General features: G+C 44.5%; 1 protein-coding gene across 2 annotated transcripts in view; it reads right to left on the bottom strand.

Annotated features, from left to right (window-relative positions):
- rgs17 (regulator of G protein signaling 17) overlaps nucleotides 1-10,483 on the bottom strand; it is a 46,736-nt gene extending 36,253 nt beyond the window's left edge. For both annotated transcript variants that reach the window (XM_035801163.2, XM_035801161.2), the window contains exon 1: nucleotides 10,335-10,483. The gene's annotated coding sequence lies outside the window, so the exon portion shown is untranslated. The remainder of the gene's footprint in view (nucleotides 1-10,334) is intronic.
- Nucleotides 10,484-12,267: the final 1,784 nt, after the last annotated feature.

The following is a 12,267-nucleotide window of genomic DNA, read 5'->3' on the forward strand; positions in this document are numbered from 1 at the left end:
GTCATGGAGGGCAGGTAGTTTGCCCCTGGTGATGCGTTGTGCAGACCGCACCACCCTCTGGAGAGACTTGCGGTTGAGGGCCGATGCAGTTGCCGCACTAGGCTGTGATACAACCCAACAGGATGCTCTCAATTGGGCATCTGTAAAAGTTTGTCAGGGATTTGGGTAACAAGCCAAATTTCTTCAGGCTCCTCCAGTTGAAGAGGCGTCTTCACACACGGTCTGTGTGAGTGGACCGTTTCAGTTTGTCTGTGATGTGTACGCCGAGGAACTTAACTTTAGCAACCCTCTCCTCTAGCCTTCCTCTCTACTTCTTTAATATTCAATAAACAAAAAATAGACCTACGTGAAGTGTGGGACTTCCCCACTCCTTTTAAAAAAGGAAGATAAACCCCTAAATGGTAGCCGAAGTAAAGGCTCTGCTAAAAATTACAATACAGAAACAAGCTGCTACACATCCGCAGTCCCAACAGAGGATTCACATCCCCAGGACCTCTCTGCAGTCCCAACAGAGGATTCACATCCCCAGGACCTCTCCGCAGTCCAAACAGAGGATTCACATCCCCAGGACCTCTCCGCAGTCCCAACAGAGGATTCACATCCCCACGAACTCTCCGCAGTCCCAACAGAGGATTCCCATCCCCAGGACCTCTCCGCAGTCCCAACAGAGGATTCCCATCCCCAGGACCTCTCCGCAGTCCCAACAGTGGATTCCCATCCCAAGGACCTCTCCGCAGTCCAAACAGTGGATTCACATCCCCACGAACTCTCCGCAGTCCCAACAGAGGATTCCCATCCCCAGGACCTCTCCACAGTCCCAACAGTGGATTCCCATCCCCAGGACCTCTCCGCAGTCCTAACAGTGGATTCACATCCCCACGAACTCTCCGCAGTCCCAACAGAGGATTCACATCATTGCTTTCTATACAGCGAGTTGGTGGTGGTCTATCTATGGGTAGCGACAGCTTCCATCTTCCAATTTGTTATTGCGAAGTTTGCACATTCAAACCAGTCGCCAATGATCAAATCGCTGAATGTCTCCTTACGTCTCCTTCTTCCATTATAATTGAATGATTTACGGTAGCTTAGTCAGTCAGTGTTAAACAACGAGAATCTTCCATAAGTGAGATGTAACAGCAACTTTTTAAAGTTGTGGTGGCTAGCCTAATTGAGTGGGTCCGCTTAGTTAGTCAGTTCAACCATTTAGCTTAGCCAATGGTGAAGGTGTGCTCATTTCTTAAAGATGGGTGACCCCTCACACCCTTAAGAACTCAATCTAAAAATATGGACAGACATTTTTTCACATCTGGTATGATTTACTAATGTCAATATGCTAATAATTCAAAGTGACTTACAGTAAGTCTTTAGTTAGGCTACTATGAACATTGATTAAAATCTGGAAAATGGAGAGCACATCCCATAGAATGGTCCTGACTTGACTACCAAATTACAATATAGCCTATTAGGCCTAGCCTACAGGCTTAACGTTCAAATGGCTATTCCTGTACACATCCACCTAAAGGGATAGTTTGGGATTTTGACAATGAGGCCCTTTATCTACTTCCCCAGAGTTAGATGAACTTGTGGATTTTTATGTCTCTGTGTGCAGCAACTTCCAATCACTGAGCTAACGCTAGTTAGCATTGGCTCGTGAAACTACTTTTTAACTTCCTTCATACTGGAAGCAGATGCATAAAACTGGTATCCACGATTTCACCTGACTCATTGCCAAAATCCCAAACGATCCCTTTAAGCCAAGAATTGATGAACGCTTCACCTTGAAACCAAGGCTCACCTAAATGTACCCTAAGTGGCCACACAACCAAAGCGCATGCAACATGAAGTATGACTCACTGTAGGGCGTTTTTAGGGGTGACATAAGTAACATGAATTGATTAGCTGGTATTCAACTGGCTGGTGCTACACTACCTCCTCAGGTACTCCTCAAGGGGTGTGGTCAACAAGTGATTGAATTCATATAGAACGACCCACAAGTACATTTAATGCTTAAATTAAAGCATAGCCACATAGGCTACATACAGAACAGTTTTAAAGTTCCACCAATTAGGCCCTCAGTTATTAGCCCGGAGGGACACTGAGACTTTTGCAGTTTTTTAACACCTGTAATTACATTTCCTGCAATCTAGAGCAAAGAAATGCCTTATATCCCACCAACAGATATTAGCTAAATATCACCTGTGTCATATTTGAGAGCAGTTACAAAATACTAATTTGAGAAACCCATGGACGGCCTCTAGCTCTTGGCTAACATGGTGTCACCAATTTTCTTTCAAATAGACTGTATTCATAGGGGCCCAAGGGCGGGAATACATTTCGGGGAGGACGTAGGAGTTTCATTTTCTGTATAACCTCAGAGTTAATGGTCACGCAACACAACCCTAACGCTTTGTTCAGACAGACTCTGGAAATATGGCAAAGAAGCACAATGCTTACCTCTGCCCCATCCCGATTCAGCAATGTATTCTGAGTAGATCAAGAGCTGAGGTTTTGGGGTGCTCTGCAATTCTTTATTGAAAACAAACGACTAGCAAAATCTAAAAGTTAAAATCACAGTTTGAATTAGAGCTAACATTACCGTATGAGTGATAGGCCTACTAGTCCAGGCGATGTGTGAAAACTTTTTTTATAAAAGCATGAAACTTGGAATACTTGCAAAGTTTGGGGCTCGTAATATAAGTTATGGAGCCATCACAAAAACTTCTGCTGGCCATTTTTCTATTCCACTATAAATGGACAATGAATTTTCCTTACTATCTGCTGAAATGAACATGATATCAACGGAAAAGGTGATGTCTACATCTAGGCTATGTTTTGATGGTCAATGATTACAATGGTATCATACAACATCATAAATCTATAGATCTTTCATCATCACAGATCTCTAGACTTTGCCAACAACCTCTCATTGTCCATTTTCCAAACTTGTACGATCTGGAGCACTGAGCAGAACAGCCTCAAAACAAATAACATCAACAGCAATGTCAAATCAAACAATCCTATGTAAGGGGCATGTTTAAAAAAAACGTTATGGATGTTACATTGCCTGTCCCAATAAGAATGGCTTATTAAGGGGATTCGCCATATCAACTTCTCCTGTCAGAGCTCTTCTTTGTCTACACCCATTCAGCATCACTCACACACTCTTAAGCCTTAGCCCCACCCATCTCTTCACATGTGAGGCCATGTGCTATACAGAGTGAGTACAGGAGTGTACTAAACAACAGATTTCAAGACTAAAGGCTGGTTTATACTATGTCTATCGACATGTCTGTAGACAGCGGTTGCAGTGACATCATGAACATTCTATTGTTATCCGACATCAAACTTGTCATTGTCGTTATGAAAAAGTATAAACACAAAAACGATAGGTATAAAATACTTGTTTAAGTTCAAATGCCTCTTCTGTAAAGTAGTGATGCGCGACAAATGCCCATTTTCCTGAAATTAGTCACATTTACTCAAAAGTCTACAAAGTGAGACTGTCCTCGTGTTTCTTGGCAATTTACATTGTTTTGTTCACACGGTCTGTTGTTCATTTGAGTTTGCTGCTTCAAATGATAGCGAAGAGATGCTGTCTACTACTAATCCGATCCAAAATCTCACACACACAGACACACATGACAGGAACTGAGTAGCCTCTTTACCACGGTAACTTCACATCCTTAAAGCGGTAGCTGTTTTTGGGAACTTCATCTCAGTGCAAGAGGCACCACTACCGACCGTGGTTCGATACCAGGCTGTATCACAACCGGCCATGATTGGGAGTCCCATAGGGCGGCACACAATTGGCCCAGTGTCTTCCAGGTTAAGGTTTGACCGGGTTTTTAATTTTATATTTAACCTTTTATTTATAGGCAAGCCAGCTAAAAACAAATTCTTATTTACAATGACGGCCTACCAAAAGGAAAAAGGCCTCCTGCGGGGACGGGGTAGGCCGTCATTTTAAATAAGAACTTGTTCTTAACTGACTTGCCTAGTTAAATAAAGGTTCAATAAAAAAATAAAAAATATTATTCTGTGGCGTTTATTAGAGGTTGGCACCCAACATTATGGCGCATTAATGCCACCCATTGTACTGGAGTGTCCCTGCCTCCCACCTGTGTACTGGAGTCTTAGCTTAAAAATGTCCCAATAGAATTATAAAGGGTTCCTGCAGATGCAGGAATGCCCACATGCAGGAATTGTGGGCTGCAATTACACCCTTCTCCAATTTCTTGAGTCTCGACATATAGCCCATTTGGTGATTGGTTAAGACCTCTTGAGTGTGTGACATCACAAAGATGCTTTACAGAGCCGTGTTTAGCTAGCTCGTGCCCCGGCATGAGCAGTTAGCACTGACCGAACGACTTGGGAAATGCAGCTTCAGCTTGATCACCAGATTAATTGGGAAATAAATGAAAGCCTCACCAGCTAGCTACCAATCTATTTTAGTTTCATTGTCTGAAAAACGAGCCCACTAATTATTTTTACCTTACCACAAATGGTCTGGTATGTGTCGCTTGATATGAGCAAATGTACCTATTCTTTGATACATTTGGATTATGCGTACACGATTAGTTAGTGGCTATTGCCTGGATGAAATCCCCAAGCAGACTAGGTGAAAAATCTTTCTTTGCCCATGAGCAAGGAACTTAACCCTAATTGCTCTAGGAAGTCTAGTAAATTACAAAAAATGTAAATGTAAAAATCTAGCTAGCTACATTTCAGTAATTAGCTATGCTCCTAAATGCGGTGGTCTTTGGATAAACAAAGTTGGAAGAGTTGAAAATATTTATCTGAAAATGAGCTAGTCGCCAGTTATTGTTGCCCGTGGCGTAATCATGTCTAACGTAGCCTGTGTGCCCATGAGCTCCCATGGCAAGATATCTGTGTCTTTTGGCATCTACGATTAGCTAGCCATTTGGCTACTGCATGGCCGGTGTAAACCAGCATGCCAGCTAGCCAGCTACATTTCAGTCTGTAGCTATTCTTCTAAATGTGGTGGTTACTGGATAAACTAGCTATGAGTTGAACATATTTGGCTGAAAACTAGTAACCAGTTGTTGTTGCCCATGGTGGAATCATATTACATTTACATTTACATTTAAGTCATTTAGCAGACGCTCTTATCCAGAGCGACTTACAAATTGGAGAGCGACTTAACCCACTGGCTCCTGAAGTCTGTTTATGGCCCCATGAGCAAATTTGCATTTCGCTAGCTGAGCTGTTTTATAAGAAAATGGCTGAAAATGACTGTAGCTAGCTAGCAAGCCAGCCCTCCTCTGCGCCAATGTCATTGGGGTGCGGGAATGTCAAATTCGTATTTTTGTTTTATGTTAACTGTCATTGAAGTTCAGATCCGAGGCAAGAGAAATCGTCCACCATGTTTTGTATTTTGGTAAGGGCTCAGAGCAGGGCCTAAAATTCACTTTTTGGTCCATCAGCCACTGTGGTAGGTAAATGAAAAAAATCTACCAGCCACTCAGATTTTTTAGCAGCCAAAATTTTTTGGGCCATAATTACTTAAAATGTATTAGTAAGATGTAATGTGATATATTGCTAAATTTCATTTCATTTTTTTCCCACCCGAGTCTTTTAACTAAATTATCCGATGAGACTAAATGTTTATTTTATTTATTTTATTTATTTAATTAGGCAAGTAAGTTAAGAAGAAATTATTGTATACGTCGATGACCTACCCCAGACTGCTACTCCTACTGCTCTCTCTTCGTCCGCCCACGTGTTCTCGCACACCCCGAGAGCTTCTGGTCAGCGGGGTGGTGGCACCGGGATCCTCATCTCTCCCAAGTGGTCATTCTCTCTTTCTCCCCTTACCCATCTGTCTATCGCCTCCTTTGAATTTCATGCTGTCACAGTTACCAGCCCTTTCAAGCTTAACATCCTTATCATTTATCGCCCTCCAGGTCCCCTCGGAGAGTTCATCAATGAGCTTGATGTCTTGATAAGCTCCTTTCCTGAGGACGGCTCACCTCTCACAGTTCTGGGCGACTTTAACCTCCCCACGTCTACCTTTGACTCATTCCTCTCTGCCTCCTTCTTTCCACTCCTCTCCTCTTTTGACCTCACCCTCTCACCTTCCCCCCCTACTCACAAGGCAGGCAATACGCTCGACCTCATCTTTACTAGATGCTGTTCTTCCACTAACCTCATTGCAACTCCCCTCCAAGTCTCCGACCACTATCTTGTATCCTTTTCCCTCTCGCTCTCATCCAACACTTCCCACACTGCCCCTACTCGGATGGTATCGCGCCGTCCCAACCTTCGCTCTCTCTCCCCCACTACTCTCTCCTCTTCCATCCTATCATCTCTTCCCTCTGCTCAAACCTTCTCCAACCTATCTCCTGATTCTGCCTCCTCAACCCTCCTCTCCTCCCTTTCTGCATCCTTTGACTCTCTATGTCCCCTATCTTCCAGGCCGGCTCGGTCCTCCCCTCCCGCTCCGTGGCTCGACGACTCATTGCGAGCTCACAGAACAGGGCTCCGGGCAGCCGAGCGGAAATGGAGGAAAACTCGCCTCCCTGCGGACCTGGCATCCTTTCGCTCCCTCCTCTCTACATTTTCCTCCTCTGTCTCTGCTGCTAAAGCCACTTTCTACCACTCTAAATTCCAAGCATCTGCCTCTAACCCTAGGAAGCTCTTTGCCACCTTCTCCTCCCTCCTCAATCCTCCCCCCCCCCCCTCCTCCCTCTCTGCAGATGACTTCGTCAACCATTTTGAAAAGAAGGTCGACGACATCCGATCCTCGTTTGCTAAGTCAAACGACACCGCTGGTTCTGCTCACACTGCCCTACCCGGTGCTCTGACCTCTTTCTCCCCTCTCTCTCCAGATGAAATCTCGCGTCTTGTGACGACCGGCCGCCCAACAGCCTGCCCGCTCGACCCTGTCCCCTCCTCTCTTCTCCAGACCATTTCCGGAGACCTTCTCCCTTACCTCACCTCGCTCATCAACTCATCCCTGACCGCTGGCTACGTCCCTTCCGTCTTCAAGAGAGCGAGAGTTGCACCCCTTCTGAAAAAACCTACACTAGATCCCTCCGATGTCAACAACTACAGACCAGTATCCCTTCTTTCTTTTCTCTCCAAAACTCTTGAACGTGCCGTCCTTGGCCAGCTCTCCCGCTATCTCTCTCAGAATGACCTTCTTGATCCAAATCAGTCAGGTTTCAAGACTAGTCATTCAACTGAGACTGCTCTTCTCTGTATCACGGAGGCGCTCCGCACCGCTAAAGCTAACTCTCTCTCCTCTGCTCTCATCCTTCTAGACCTATCGGCTGCCTTCGATACTGTGAACCATCAGATCCTCCTCTCTCCACCCTCTCCGAGTTGGGCATCTCCGGCACGGCCCACGCTTGATTGCGTCCTACCTGACAGGTCGCTCCTACCAGGTGGCGTGGCGAGAATCTGTCTCCTCACCACGCGCTCTCACCACTGGTGTCCCCAGGGCTCTGTTCTAGGCCCTCTCCTATTCTCGCTATACACCAAGTCACTTGGCTCTGTCATAACCTCACATGGTCTCTCCTATCATTGCTATGCAGACGACACACAATTAATCTTCTCCTTTCCTCCTTCTGATGACCAGGTGGTGAATCGCATCTCTGCATGTCTGGCAGACATATCAGCGTGGATGACGGATCACCACCTCAAGCTGAACCTCGGCAAGACGGAGCTGCTCTTCCTCCCGGGAAGGACTGCCCGTTCCATGATCTCGCCATCACGGTTGACAACTCCATTGTGTCCTCTTCCCAGAGCGCTAAGAACCTTGGCGTGATCCTGGACAACACCCTGTCGTTCTCAACTAACATCAAGGTGGTGGCCCGTTCCTGTAGGTTCATGCTCTACAACATCCGCAGAGTACGACCCTGCCTCACACAGGAAGCGGCGCAGGTCCTAATCCAGGCACTTGTCATCTCCCGTCTGGATTACTGCAACTCGCTGTTGGCTGGGCTCCCTGCCTGTGCCATTAAACCCCTACAACTCATCCAGAACGCCGCAGCCCGTCTGGTGTTCAACCTTCCCAAGTTCTCTCACGTCACCCCGCTCCTCCGCTCTCTCCACTGGCTTCCAGTTGAAGCTCGCATCCGCTACAAGACCATGGTGCTTGCCTACGGAGCTGTGAGGGGAACGGCACCTCAGTACCTCCAGGCTCTGATCAGGCCCTACACCCAAACAAGGGCACTGCGTTCATCCACCTCTGGCCTGCTCGCCTCCCTACCACTGAGGAAGTACAGTTCCCGCTCAGCCCAGTCAAAACTGTTCGCTGCTCTGGCTCCCCAATGGTGGAACACACTCCCTCACGACGCCAGGATAGCGGAGTCAATCACCACCTTCCGGAGACACCTGAAACCCCACCTCTTTGAGGAATACCTAGGATAGGATAAAGTAATCCTTCTCACCCCCCTTAAAAGATTTAGATGCACTATTGTAAAGTGGATGTTCCACTGGATGTCATAAGGTGAATGCACCAATTTGTAAGTCGCTCTGGATAAGAGCGTCTGCTAAATGACTTAAATGTAAATGTAAATGTAAACCCGGACAACGCTGGGCCAATTGTGCGCAGCCCTATGGGACTCCCAATCACGGCCGGATGTGATACAGCCTGGAGTAGGGGACGACAACGGTAGCTAGCTAGGCCACCGGTAGACAAGAGTACTTCGCCCCCACCTGTCAGGCACTGTTTTCCCACAGTTCTGTGAACGACGGCAAGGGCAAGTGTTTGGAAGGTGGGAGCATAGGACGCTGTGTGCTAACTTGTTTGCTAGCTAGGAGGACTCCAGTACACAGCAGGCGGGATAGCTAGACCAACGGTAGACAGTGTCCTTTGCCCTTCCCTGTCAAGCACTGCTTTCCCGCAGTTCTGTTAACGATGACAAGGGCAAGTGTTTGGAAGTTGGGAGCGTAGGACACTGTGCTAACTTGTTTGCTAGCTAGCTAGGAGGACTCCAGTACACAGCAAGTGGGAGGCAATATAGGTAGCTAGCTAGCACACCGGTAGACAGTGTACTTCGCCCACCGCCTGTCCGGCATTTTTCCCCCTGCAGTTCTGTTAACGACTGTGAGGGCAGGTAGCTAGTTAGGACTCCGGTACACACAAGGCAGGGGCGACACAGGTAGGTAGCTAGCTAAGACACCGGTAGACAATGTCCTTTGCCCATGAAAAGCACAGAAAATATGTATATTTCCCTTTTGACCACATTTGAATCGTAGAGACAAATCCATAATATCAAGTGTAACACAAGCATGAAGATCACGTGCACCAATGGGCTGTTCCTGCAGATACAGGAACGCCCCAAACTACGGCTGCAATCACACACTATTGTGAAATTGCCCCCACTTCCTATGGAACGAAATTTCGCCTCCTGTAACTACAGATTCTGATTCAACCCTTACCAATGATAATCTTACTAGGGAGGTAGATAAGTGTAACTTGTGGATACCATTTCTATGTCTCTGCATGCGGTTTGAATGAAGCTGCTAACTAGTACTAGCGCAATTGCTAACAAGAATCAGCGCATGATGAAGTCTATGGCTATCTGCTAGCATAACGACCTCTTAACTTTCTTCATACTGGACACAGACATAAAAATTGTATCCACGATTTCATCTGACTCTGGGGAAGTAGACAAGGCATCATTGCCAAAATCCCGAAGTATCCCTTTAACCTTAACCACACTTCTAACCTTATGCCTAACCTTAAATTAAGACCAAAATAAAATATTTGTTTCCATGAATTTTTACGATAAACCAGTAGCAAATGTGGATTTTGTGGCTATGGTAACTTGTGACAACCCCTAGTTTGTTATTAACAAATAAACTGACTCGCTGCCTAATTAAATGCATGAAGAAATAATAGTTAGCTTATGAACTGTAGCCCAATCGTACATTTTAGACTAAAATACATGTTAAAAGCATATGCACGCTTGTCATAACTTCCTAAAGCATTCGCAACATAGCGGTCGTTGCCTGCTGCTCATCCTTGGGTGTTTTGCATGGTCTCTCACTGTCTTGCAGTTGTGATTCGAGGAATCTGAACTAGCTAGCTAGCTAAATCATTGCAGGTAACGTCAGCTGCAAAGACAACCTGATTCCGCATGGCAAAATACCAAATTATAATGCAAAACCACTACAAAGATACGATAGTGCCTTATTGTCGCATCAACAAAACTACGAATAACACCCACTTTCTGTATAGCTAGCTAGCCACCATCAGACGTTCTCATGTTCTGTGCTGCGAAGAGGCGGCAGCTAGCTACTGAGACTAGCATGGCTAGTGCTAGCTCGTGGGACATTTAACATAAGAATATCCATCATCTTACCCTTTTAATTCTGGTTGTCAGTCGTCTATAGTGGTTACTTTATATGTGTTTTATGTTGATGCTTGTTAGATCGCACAGTAAAGATACATCCTGCCGTCTAATCTCCATCGGCGGTGTTTTTCTTCCATCCGCCCAACTTCAGCACCGACACCGAAACCGTTGATATACTGCGCATGCGTGCTGCTGTCACTGTCAGCTCAATTCTGGCCAGGCAGGGTGCGGGAAAGTGTGTTGCTTACATTGATTTTTCAAAGATGGAGAAGTAATATTGAAACATTTACTGTAAGTTTCCCAGTGTCTTTGCCACATCAGAGCCACATAGATGGCCACCGTCCTCTCTCCTTGGCACACCTTAATGTAGTCTGAAATACAGTTGCTGATTTCATTCTTACCCAAGTTTTTGCAATTCCTGCTTACACCATTGGTTCAATACTTATGTCAATCTAAGCACCAGCAAGTTGTTGCTCAAGCATGTGAAACTTAAACATGTGTTTGCATATGGAATGTATACAATATTTCTCTGAACCAAGATGAACAATTGTTTGGCTCTACCAAAATATTAAGTATTCTTTAACAGAATGTTGTTGTTTTTTAAATCTTGTGTTTGTAATCATTTGGATAATAAATTGCAATAGGAATAGGCATTTTGTATCACCAGCTGATTATTATAGAACACATTAAAGCTCCAACATGATCTTAAACTATCTTATCTTAAAATGGATACAGACTTTTAACACAAATTAAATAATACGAGTGACATTTTTATAGAAAAAGTAATGATCTTTTCTCATATTTAGGTCAACAAGAGAACCATAGAAGTACCCTGACAAATATCTAACATAAATGGGAATGAGAGTTTGTTCTCACCAGAGATAGAAAAGAGCCCTGTGTGCTTCCAAGCCCCTCCATCACACTTGACTAATTGTGGTTGCTGTTGTAGTCTACTATCTTGGTATGAGGGCTTCAGTGCCAGTGGACATGTCATGTCTAGATGGGATACAGCTTTGGTCAAATTGATGGTAAAAATTGACTTTTTTTATTTTATTTTTGCTAACTCTAACCCTTTTTCCTAACCATAACCTAATTTTCCTAACCTGCTGCGTAAGTTCTCCTAAACTGCTCTATTTGGACAAAAGCTGTATCCCTTCTAGACAAAATCCAGTGGACATTGCAGTTTTACCTTGTGAGAGATGGGAAGTGCAACACATTTTTGCTCTAATCCTCCACTGGGAGGCATCAAAACCATGTTGCCTTCTAATTCCGATGACTACAATGGGTAAATCATGCCTATTGATAAATGGAGGGCAATAGAAATTATATTCTATATATTATTATATCTTATATATTATTATTATTATTATTATTATTATTATTATTATTATTATTATTATTATTATTATTATTATATTCATGGTGTTACTGTATAATGTGATAGTAGTGACTCATTAAAAAGTATAGCCTATTTATTTTGTACAACTCGAAGAGGAAATTATAGAGACATTTTCATATTATAGAATACATTTATAAGGCCTAATGTAGGCTAATCAATACAGGGGTTAAGTAACAGTGAATGTTGTTTCATTATGCCCAGTAGCATAAGAACATCAAGGAATTAGTCAACCTCTCCCAAACTGAGGCAACCTTCCACAAAAAGGGTCTTAGACCAGACGATAAACATGGTACAGCAAATTAAATGATCAAATCACCATCAAAGGTAGCACAGTCCCTACCACCCAGCTCTGCTGCCCTCCTTTTTACCAGCATGCCCTGCTCCAACAGTCCAAGCCTGGGAAGTCTACAGAAAGCTACAGAAGGTGAAAACCCATAAGGCAGCAGGCCCAGATGAAATCCCAGGCAGACTAATAAGGAGTTTACATATGAGCTGAGAACAGACCACTGGCTGACATTCTTAATTTACCACTACAAGAGGACA

Source organism: Oncorhynchus keta, chromosome 24 (assembly GCF_023373465.1).
Source record: "Oncorhynchus keta strain PuntledgeMale-10-30-2019 chromosome 24, Oket_V2, whole genome shotgun sequence".
Lineage (NCBI taxonomy): Eukaryota > Metazoa > Chordata > Actinopteri > Salmoniformes > Salmonidae > Oncorhynchus > Oncorhynchus keta.